We start from the raw sequence: 12,039 nt of genomic DNA on the forward strand, positions 1-12,039 counted from the left end.
CCGCCAATAATAAATAACAAAAGGTGCGTATATTTAATCGACTATAATTGGCCAAAATTTTCACAATTACACGACGTTTCGACCCAAGCTTCGGGTCCTTCTCAAGTAATCTAACAACAAACAATTATAAAAATCGCAGCGTCAATACAGCGGGTCAAAACATGTACGGAATTTAAATCGTGAGTAACACTTAAAAATACCTGATGAGGAAAACGTGCCATTATCAAACAATTCTCAGTCAACAAGTCGTGAAATTTTGATAGAAAAGTCACAGAGTGCTAAAAAATATATTTGTCAGTAAGTTGTCAAAAAAGTAAAAAGGAACACGAACAAAGAAAAAACTTAGTTACACAGAGAAAGTTTTCCAAAGGCACCGGTTCGTATCATGCTCGTTGAGTTAACGAAGTATCGTCAAAACGGCACAGCAATTACATGTTTGTGCGATGGAAGTCGGAAACGAACTGAACATATCGCGTCATGTAGTTGAGAACAGATCGAAAGGTTGACGGAGCGGGTGACCCCAATACAAATTATAAACAAGAGATGACGTTGTCATAAATAGGGTTTAAGTTGTCCGTATCTTTCTGTAAATTAATGGTATCGGAATATTTTTTGATGAGAAACATTTCAGCGATTTCTCTTTTTTTAGTATTTTTTTCTTTATGAAGTATCTCAACTTCAGACCATTTAAATTCGTGGCCGAGAGAAACGCGGTGCTTGCTGACCACAGAATGCTGATGATCAATCTTTTTTATATCATTGAAATGTTCTATGACTCTAAATATTTATGTATTTTTTACATTTTGCATATAGTTTTGTCTACATTATTACTGTAAGGAATTCATGTCTAACAACAGTTCGCAGGGATCTAAAGGCCAAAGAGAACATCGGTCTCGTTCTCTTCGTATGCAGCAGAGCAATAAGCTAAAGAAATCTAAAGAAGTTCTGGTTAATGGTACCAATGGCTAAGCAACTACGTTGCGTTGTCGCCAATCGCTAATCGCTACTAACGTTGCTACGTTACACCTGATGAGAGCTATTAACTCCTAGCACGTAACATGATGCATACCGACGCAAGGACTACACGATTATGGAACGCGACATGATTAGTCTATGCTCGTCGTTAAGACTGTTTACTACCGACATAAGAATACGACAGTTGTTTAAGAAATCGTAATTCTCCTTAAACACATTTAAGGGCACAATATTAATATCCATGCATGGTTTAGTTTAATGATGGTAATTACATTGTCATGTTTGATATACGGATACATTCATTGAGAGATAGAGGAGTAGCATTAGAAAGATTCCCTGATTGTGAAATTATGCCTCATTTATATACCAAGCTCCTAATTTATGTGGCAGTGCTTTAGATGTACCGTATAGTATACCTTGGTTACTCGTTAACGTTTAACGATCTAATATTAGGCTAGATAACGCGCGGCTCATACAATTATCGCTCTGGATATGTTTTTTATCTAGATATGTCGCTCAATACTTACACAATATATATAATTTGGTATTCGCAGTGTGTTCGAGAGCACGCGGATGCGCGTTTGATGGCGCGAGGAAGACGACCACGAGGAAAGCGGTTCACACAAGTCAAATACGTATAAGTCCACTAAAATAAGTATATTACAATAAAGTCTCAGTATACAATGGATACAGTGGTCCTTTACTTTTAGCAAAGCAAGAAGCCGTAAACGCGCGCACAGATGTTAGTACGGCATGCAGCGGTGGTGAAAGCGTGTTCGCGAAGCGCGATAGCGAAGAGCGAACTCAAAGCGGTGTACACAGCGGTGTTAGCTAGCGTAGTTAAGCGGTTTAGCGAGCGGAGATTCTGTGCGATTGACTTTCGACAAAGAGCCCGGTGCGCGACGAAGCAAGCTCTTTTATACGGGGGCTTCTTCTCGCAATAACCAATTGTTTCGAAGCGTTGTCGGTGACCTCCGATTTTCCCTTGTGATTGGCGGCACAGAGCTATGACACGCATTGAGTCGCGCCTGATTGGCAATCGGCGGCCTACGTCACCGCATCGCGTCGACGCGAGACGAAACATTGCTAACCGGCCGTTAGCAATGTTGTTGTTTGTCACACCGGTGACTGTTTATAGCGTGGGTTTCTCCATCGCGCAAGGACATGAAAACAGCGTTTTGGAAACGTCTTGAAAGGTATTGATTGCGAAATGCCTTTAGGGAAGCCCACGTTATAATGCAAAGTATTCAGAACTTACATATTTGGATTAGGATTTTTATTGAAACGATGAACTTATAGTACAGAGAAGGCACGCGCATTGTGCCCTTTCATTTGACGAGACCGATGCACGCTACGATGCACTCGTGATCTCAAACACAGTGTGATGTTCTGGTATCGTTCCGATATCGAGTTTATTTAATTTAGCTTAATAGAGTTTTAATCCGATAGACAAATTATTCAACATACTTTTCACGAATGTTCCGTATTGAACTAAAATATGTATTGTTGCTTTAATACTTTATCACTTTATTACTCGATCCGATAATCTCGTGAATTACTTTGATACGCGCTATCAGAGATGATTATAAAAATCGAAAAACGAATGCGATATAACTAAGATGCAACTCGATGCGGTACAAGGAAAATGGATTTCCGTTATTATTTAATCGTAACAATAGTATCGGCAGCTCCAAGAAATTCTGGTTCAAAGGTATTCTCAGTAATGTTCCTTTCTATTTACTTGAGAAAATTGAGTTTTTGATTTACGATTATTAGTAGAGTTATTTAACAACACTAGATTTTTACGTTTCAAAGCTGTGTTGATTAATAGCATCATGATGATGGCGAAAATGACTTGTTCAATTCTAACATGGTCAGATGTGCACATGGAGTCGGTTTTTATTTCCAAATACATTTTTTACGTAATTTAGCTTTTCTTTCTTTTTTTTTCTTTTTTTCCTTTTCTTTTAATTATATATATATATTTTTTTTTTATTACAGTCTAAGCATACTGTATCAAACTTTAGGATTCGATATCGAGTTTTTTTCTGCATTGTTTCGCGTGATTTAAAAAGAAAGTAAACGTATACTTAGTAATACCAATGTATGATGTGCCAGAGAGAAAGAATGATACATGTTTTATGATATCTAGCTAAAGTGCAGACTTAGCGCATACCTTTATTACTATAATACTAATCAGTCGAAATGTGGATGTCTGAACAAATAAACTAGCTTTACTATACTAAATTATAAAATAGATATGATCAATTGTTTTAAATTGATTATCAACATTTATTAAAAATCAGTTATCAATTTAAAACAGTTGTTTCTTCTGTCGGATATGACAACAACTATAATCAGACGTGTTTTATGAATTTTGCAAAAACACATGGCGATTGATGCAATATATCGACACCTAACAAAACAGCTGTCATTTTATCTGAATATTCGTATGGCAGCCAAAAAACTGAGATATCCCCCAACTTGTTTGTTTCAGATACATTTGTATTGATTGTAATTTGTGCATAATTTAAGAATAAAACATTTCTGTACATAAACGTAATTGGTACGATAAACCTTTCCTTTAATATAAATAATGTGACACATTTTACTTTCTTGTAAAATTGTAGGAATAGTATCTCTTCCCTCCCCTTCTCTCCCTCTGCCTCCCTCGCTCACTTAATAATTACACACGCGGGGGTATACTTAAGTAGTTAGATTGAATTATTTCAATTAAACTTGTTTAATTTTACATTCTATTTAATTAAATCTAATTAATTTAATAAATAAAACTTGCATGTTAGTAAAAGAGTGTTATTAATTAAAGAAAACATTTGTACAACACGTTTGTAATGATCTTTCTTCGTTCAGGAAAAACATTGAACGCGATTTTTTTGCACGTGTATATATATATTATATATATATATATATTATATATATATATATATATATATTATATATATATATATAGTATATATATATATATATATTATATATATATATACACGTATATACATATACATATAGATATATGCGGCATTCTCTGTCAAAAAGGCCACCCCCCCTGCCCACTTCAATTTTTGAGATAAAATGCTCCAAAAGGGCTTAAAATTTTTGTTAAAGCGTCTATTTTTCGATGCCGTATGGCGTTTTTGAAAATTCAAAATGGCGGACTCAGAATCGCGATTAGAATGGAAAAAGCCATTAAAGGCACGATAATATTATGCAACAAATTTTAAATTTGGTCGATTACATGAGTGTGAATAGTCATTTTCGATGTATTTTTGCCTGCTGAACACGAATCCGTTGTCTAAATTCGGTTAGCACGTCACAATTTTGAGAAAAATGGCCTCAAAGTTGTAAAAACGGCATTTTTGATGGTTTTCGTGACGTTGTAGCACGGCAGCCAATTTTTTACCTCAATTACATTAATGCCACGCGAAAGTACCAACTTTTAGCTTTAAAATGCTTTGTGTTTTGTTTCGGTATGATTATTTGTTTCTGAGATATAGCTAGAATTAGAAACACCGGTTGCGCGCTGGACTGATTCTGTTTGATGGTCAATCAGCTCCAGACCGACTGACGCATTTTCCCGTGCTTAGCATTATCCAGGATGAACGACGTGGACGTGACGGGGCTTTCATCCCTGAGGGGTGCTTGATTTACGTGAGTCCCCTTGCCTCTCACGCTTGGGGTGCTTGATTTACGTGAGTCCCCTTGCCTCTCACGCGCATGCGTGTGTGTGTATGCGTGTGTGTCTGTGGGTGGGTGGGTGTTTCATGAACAATTTTTTTATTTTAATTCTGTATCCCTTACTTTTTCCCGCATGACCATAGTGTCCCATTTGTATCATTGGAATACCTTTTGATTAATACATTGTTCTCGTCCTCAACTATAAACCCATGATTCTTAAGAATTTGCGGTACAGGCTGAGCAATGTCAAATCTCTTATTAAGTTTTCTTCTTATCCTCTCATGATCAGTTTTCTTAAAATAAAAAACCCTTATGTTTTTGAAATGTTTTTTAGCCCAATTAAAAAGAACTTGAGGTGTTAGTATTGCATCCTGTGGCTTAGCAACAAGACTTGCTTTATATGCCTCTCTTTTAAATGTAGCACCGATGCCGTCATAACCACTTTTACCGTGAGCAGTCGCACTATAATGCCACTCTGCTTGAACATTGAAATCCTCTTTATGATGAACTAAGTTAGCAATCTGAAATTTATTTTTGAAATGCTGTTTCGCTCCATCAGTCATGTATATTATTTTTTTTTAAGATTTTTGACATCTTTTTTGATCTCCGGTATTAATAATGTTTGTATAGTGTAAACGGCAGCAGTGTCGTGTTTCAAACTTTCTGATAAAATACGTTACTCTTGTGTTTTAATTCCGATTTTTCTTTATAATAGTAAATAACGGGAAACACAGTGCACTGATCATTGTTGAAGTGGAATGCTTGTAAGGCATCTTGACAAACATACGAATAGTTTTCAGAAAAGTCATACATCACAATTACTTCTTCACCTTCACGAAGGTTCTTTTTTTTTCTGAAATGAAAAGCGTTTGTTGTTTGGCGATAAATGAATGAGGTTTCAGAATTTGTAACCTGTCGCATAGCTCGTTTATGAACTCATGAACTTCTAGTTGTTGCGTTAATAGAGTTGATCGATCGGTTCCGGTCCATGAAGAACATTGCACATGAGAAACGCATGAATCGTCCAATAGTTTAGATAGTTTTGTAGAAAGCTCAGTAGTACCTGGGCATTGGTCACATTGATCAAGGTAGCAATCAGGACTCGGTTCCTTACACATAATTTCATTCAAACAATCTTTATAATTGGAAAGTGGCTTGTCTGTATTTTCTGTTAGTTTCCGTACATCAATTGCATCAATCATTAACTTGATATTTTCGTGGATTGTGCAAACACAAACGTAGTGTGTTCCAGAAGCCCCAGCGAGTATGCAATTTTTAGGTCTAAGTTTAGCAAATGGGAGGGAGGGAGGGAGGGAGGGAGGGAAGGGAGGAAGGGAGGGAGGGAGGGAGGGAGGAGGGAGGGAGGGAGGGAGGGAGGGAGGGAGGGAAGGAGGGAGGGAGGAGGAGGGAGGGAGGGAGGGAGAGAGGGAGGGAGGGAGGGAGGGAAGGAGGGAAAGAGGGAGGGAGGGAGGGAGGGAGGGAGGGAGGAAGGGAGGGAGGGAGAGAGGGAGGGAGGGAGGGAGGGAGGGAGGGAGAGAGGGTCACACACTTGTTGACATGATGTACAGATGCCTCGTTAGGCATTTTTACATTTTTTCCAATTATCACTACTTTCTTTATATTCCCACTCTTTATTAGTACCTATACTTTACTCCTGTAAAAGGATTTTGCGATCTATGAAGCCGTTTCAAAGAACGAGCTTTGACAGATATGTCGTACAGATGCCTCGTTAGGCATTTTTACATTTTTTTCAATTATTACTAATTTTTTTATATTCCCATTCTTCATTAGTACCTATACTTTACTCCTGTAAAAGTATTTTGCGATCTATGAAGCCGTTTCAAAGAACGAGCTTTGACAGATATGTCGTTGAGTTCATCTTATCAACACTCTGCGTTGATTGGTTGGTTCTAAAAGTAAGAGCCAATCACGTTCGACTGCTACTCAGCGGCTTGGTCTGCTGAACGCGCCCAATGCCTAACGAGGCATCTGTACGACATATCTGTCAAAGCTCGTTCTTTGAAACGGCTTCATAGATCGCAAAATCCTTTTACAGGAGTAAAGTTTAGGTACTAATGAAGGTTGGGATTGTAAAATAATTAGTAATAATTGAAAAAAATGTAAAAATACCTAACGAGATATCTGTACCACATATCTTTCAAAGCTCGTTCTTTGAAACGGCTTCATAGATCGCAAATTCCTTTTACAGGAGTAAAGTTTAGGTACTAATGAAGGGTGGGATTGTAAAATAATTAGTAATAATTGAAAAAAATGTAAAAATGCCTAACGAGATATCTGTACCACATATCTTTCAAAGCTCGTTCTTTGAAACGGCTTCATAGATCGCAAAATCCTTTTACAGGAGTAAAGTTTAGGTACTAATGAAGGGTGGGATTGTAAAATAATTTGTAATAATTGAAAAAAATGTAAAAATGCCTAACGAGATATCTGTATCATATATCTGTCCTGGTTTGATTGCTGTGTAGGAATCAGACAATGTAGCCAACCCCGAAACTGCCCACAGCTGCGTGCGCCATCGCGCCGTCTCTCGCAAGATCCGTGAACTACTGCTGTGACATGATTGCTGCTCTGCGTGAATATTTTTGTGAAAAATATACACGATCGTTTCAAAGCTCCCATTTTTATTCTAGGCTTTCAATCTCAATTTCAAAGGTACGTTATTGTTTGTGCACGTCTTCTGAAGGGTGGGAAAGTTTAATTTCGTACATATTACGTATACAACTGTTTATATTAGAAAATAAGGTTATGAAGTGACAGCATTTTAAAAATTTTTTCAATTATTACTAATTATTTGACAATCCCACCCTTCATTAGTACCTCTACTTTACTCCTGTAAAAGGATTTTGCGATCTGTAAAGCCGTTTCAAAATAGGAGCTTTGACTGTTTTTGTCGGTAATTTGAACGGCTTTAGCATCCCCTTAAAGGATCACTGTGTTTCAAGCTGGAAAATTTTTGTTTAAGACCATCAAGCATTTCTTCCAATTCAATTTCTCTAGGTGATCGAAGGTTATCTTCACCATCGTGAGCAATCTTTGAATTGTCAATATCCATTGCTAATGAACTTCCATCACATTCCATGTTTGTGATAGAATCATTAGATTCATCTAAAGACATATCAGCATTTTCTAATTTAGTCATACCTTTTTTCCTACATCCAGAACAAATTTTAGAATTGGTCGGTATATCAGGAAATTTGTCTAATATGAACTTTGGTATCACTCGTAAATCTTTACCAACATGTCCCTTTTTACCAGGTTTCCTGAACGGATTCACACATCTATCTGTATGAAATGTAGCCGACATTTTTTTTATTTTTGATATAAGATAAGGAATAATTGGGACAATTGTAAAAGGAACAAAATTCGGTTATAAAAAAAAGACAAAAATGTGAGTTGAATATTTTTATAATTAAACATATTTAGGGATATTAATCTACGACGTTGCTTGTTATTATTCTAAGCCGCTCGCTAGGTTAATTGTATCGCTTTCCTATTTTAATGTGGGATACGCTAAGATATTTTTGACTCAGTTTACATTGAACTTTTTATTTGAACATATTTAATATTTTCCACAGTTCAAACATTTATTACAACTCAAACAAACATTTTCTTTATTTTTAATTTGATTGAATTTTCCTCGATTATTCCTTTTTCTTTCTCTTCCTCGAGTTTTTGTTTGTGTTGCTACACTCCGATGTGTCACCTTTGGTCGAAGTTGTTCTTCGGTCTGTGTTGCTCGTTCCGCAAGTTCCTTTAATGGATTAGCAATGATGCTTCGAGGAGAGGATGGAAGAGGAGAGATAAGTCGGGGAACTTCGAACTCTTTTAAAAGAGACTTCAATTCAACCTTCGGCGTTGAGGTTACTGGAAGGAAAAAGGTTTTTGATTTAGGAGTAACCAAGATAGTTGGTCGACTGGCGCCAAGAATCGGCGAATGCTTGACCGAGCGTCCTGCGCCGAATAGCGACTTTGCGCTTAGGTCTATGTTACCTTCGGTCGTCGGTGTCTGGGCACCGGAGGTTAGAGTATCGTCGAGAAGAGGAAGTGATCTCAACTTGGAGCTATGAGAGCTTCCTTTTCGGTGACTGGCACCAGAGGGTGGATCGATCACGATAACCTTCCTCGCAGACTTTTCCTCCGCACGACTAGCGCTGGGAAGTGGTTGCTGAATCTTCCTTGGAGGATTCGGGAAGAGATCCGTGTGTCCAGCACCGGAAGTCAACCGAGCGTCGTTTTCAGGACAGTCGCTCAGGATCACCTTTCTCCTCTTGACATAGAGGCTCAAAGGGAGAGGCTTAGTCCTGCGTCGCTCTGTCGAGCTCTTGACCACCGCTTCCTCGGCGAGCCGGGAAGGGTGCTGGGTTTTACTGGAGCGTGGCGTGGTGAGGCTAGCTCTACTGCAACGGCCAGTTGCTCACAGTCTACCAAATTTTCTCTGCGTTGGGCTCTCCTTTTATACCCAAGAAAATCGGCGGCGAGTATCAACAACGGTGGTTGCTAGGATATTTGCGTCTCGTGAAACTTGCAAGCAATCTGAATTTCTTGCTTTCCGATGGCTTGAATCTCGCTGCGTTTAATGTCTTGAACATGCTTTTTGTACATTGTAAATATTAACCTGCTTACTGTCACCACGTGTCAACGGAGCAGAGGTTACCCTGGAAGCTGGTGGCTGACAGTGATTGCCACCACACATAAAATAACTTATCGATTATATTTAGGGCCCGGACGTTCGGGCACGGAGGCCGGGCACGAGCCGAGAACCGCTGCGCGCTCGTCAAACATCGAGTCCGATCCTATCCCCTCCACAGCCACTTGATGGCGAGCTATGTAGCAGAAACCTCGGAGCGTTCAGCGATATAAATCGTCTCGCGAGGCTCGCCCCACCATCGAGTGGCTGTGGAGGGGATAGGATCGGACTCGATGTTTGACGAGCGCGCAGCGGTTCTCGGCTCGTGCCCGGCCTCCGTGCCCGAACGTCCGGGCCCTAAATATAATCGATAAGTTATTTTATGTTTAATTATAAAAATTATCAACTCACATTTTTGTCTTTTTTTTATAACCGAATTTTGTTCCTTTTACTATTGTCCCAATTATTCCTTATCTTATATCAAAAATAAAAAAAATGTCGGCTACATTTCATACAGATAGATGTGTGAATCCGTTCAGGAAACCTGGTGAAAAGGGACATGTTGGTAAAGATTTACGAGTGATACCAAAGTTCATATTAGACAAATTTCTTGATATACCGACCAATTCTAAAATTTGTTCTGGATGTAGAAAAAAAGGTATGACTAAATTAGAAAATGCTGATATGTCTGATATGTCTTTAGATGAATCTAATGATTCTATCACAAACATGGAATGTGATGGAAGTTCATTAGCAATGGATATTGACAATTCAAAGATTGCTCACGATGGTGAAGATAACCTTCGATCACCTAGAGAAATTGAATTGGAAGAAATGCTTGATGGTCTTAAACAAAAATTTTCCAGCTTGAAACACAGTGATCCTTTAAGGGTGCGAATTCTCACCATAGCTCCGTCGTCTTGGGGTGTGAGAAAGATAGCACAAGAGTTTGGTGCATCACGATTTTTAGCAAAAAAATCGAAGGAACTGAAGTCTAACCATGGCGTCTTAGCTGATACTACTACAAGAGTTGGGAAAGTTTTACCGCAAACTACTGTTAACAAAATAATCGAGTTTTACAATAGTGACATAAACAGCAGGAAAATGCCTGGAATAAAGGATGCCATTTCCTTGATAATTGACGGTAAACTGACAATGGTGCAGAAACGTCTTTTATTGTTAAATTTAAAAGAACTGCATGTCTCATTTAAAGAATCCAACCCAAAATATGATGTTGGCTTTAGTACATTTGCTAAACTTAGACCTAAAAATTGCATACTCGCTGGGGCTTCTGGAACACACTCCGTTTGTGTTTGCACAATCCACGAAAATATCAAGTTAATGATTGATGCAATTGATGTACGGAAACTAACAGAAAATACAGACAAGCCACTTTCCAATTATAAAGATTGTTTGAATGAAATTATGTGTAAGGAACCGAGTCCTGATTGCTACCTTGATCAATGTGACCAATGCCCAGGTACTACTGAGCTTTCTACAAAACTATCTAAACTATTGGACGATTCATGCGTTTCTCATGTGCAATGTTCTTCATGGACCGGAACCGATCGATCAACTCTATTAACGCAACAACTAGAAGTTCATGAGTTCATAAACGAGCTATGCGACAGGTTACAAATTCTGAAACCTCATTCATTTATCGCCAAACAACAAACGCTTTTCATTTCAGAAAAAAAAGAACCTTTGTGAAGGTGAAGAAGTAATTGTGATGTATGACTTTTCTGAAAACTATTCGTATGTTTGTCAAGATGCCTTACAAGCATTCCACTTCAACAATGATCAGTGCACTGTGTTTCCCGTTATTTACTATTATAAAGAAAAATCGGAATTAAAACACAAGAGTAACGTATTTTATCAGAAAGTTTGAAACACGACACTGCTGCCGTTTACACTATACAAACATTATTAATACCGGAGATCAAAAAAGATGTCAAAAATCTTTAAAAAAATAATATACATGACTGATGGAGCGAAACAGCATTTCAAAAATAAATTTCAGATTGCTAACTTAGTTCATCATAAAGAGGATTTCAATGTTCAAGCAGAGTGGCATTATAGTGCGACTGCTCACGGTAAAAGTGGTTATGACGGCATCGGTGCTACATTTAAAAGAGAGGCATATAAAGCAAGTCTTGTTGCTAAGCCACAGGATGCAATACTAACACCTCAAGTTCTTTTTAATTGGGCTAAAAAACATTTCAAAAACATAAGGGTTTTTTATTTTAAGAAAACTGATCATGAGAGGATAAGAAGAAAACTTAATAAGAGATTTGACATTGCTCAGCCTGTACCGCAAATTCTTAAGAATCATGGGTTTATAGTTGAGGACGAGAACAATGTATTAATCAAAAGGTATTCCAATGATACAAATGGGACACTATGGTCATGCGGGAAAAAGTAAGGGATACAGAATTAAAATAAAAAAATTGTTCATGAAACACCCACCCACCCACAGACACACACGCATACACACACACGCATGCGCGTGAGAGGCAAGGGGACTCACGTAAATCAAGCACCCCAAGCGTGAGAGGCAAGGGGACTCACGTAAATCAAGCACCCCTCAGGGATGAAAGCCCCGTCACGTCCACGTCGTTCATCCTGGATAATGCTAAGCACGGGAAAATGCGTCAGTCGGTCTGGAGCTGATTGACCATCAAACAGAATCAGTCCAGCGCGCAACCGGTGTTTCTAATTCTAGC

This window comes from Temnothorax nylanderi, unplaced genomic scaffold, assembly GCF_030848795.1.
Source record: "Temnothorax nylanderi isolate EJ_2023f unplaced genomic scaffold, tnyl_v1.0 TNYL_tig0892_pilon, whole genome shotgun sequence".
Taxonomy (NCBI): Eukaryota; Metazoa; Arthropoda; class Insecta; order Hymenoptera; family Formicidae; genus Temnothorax; species Temnothorax nylanderi.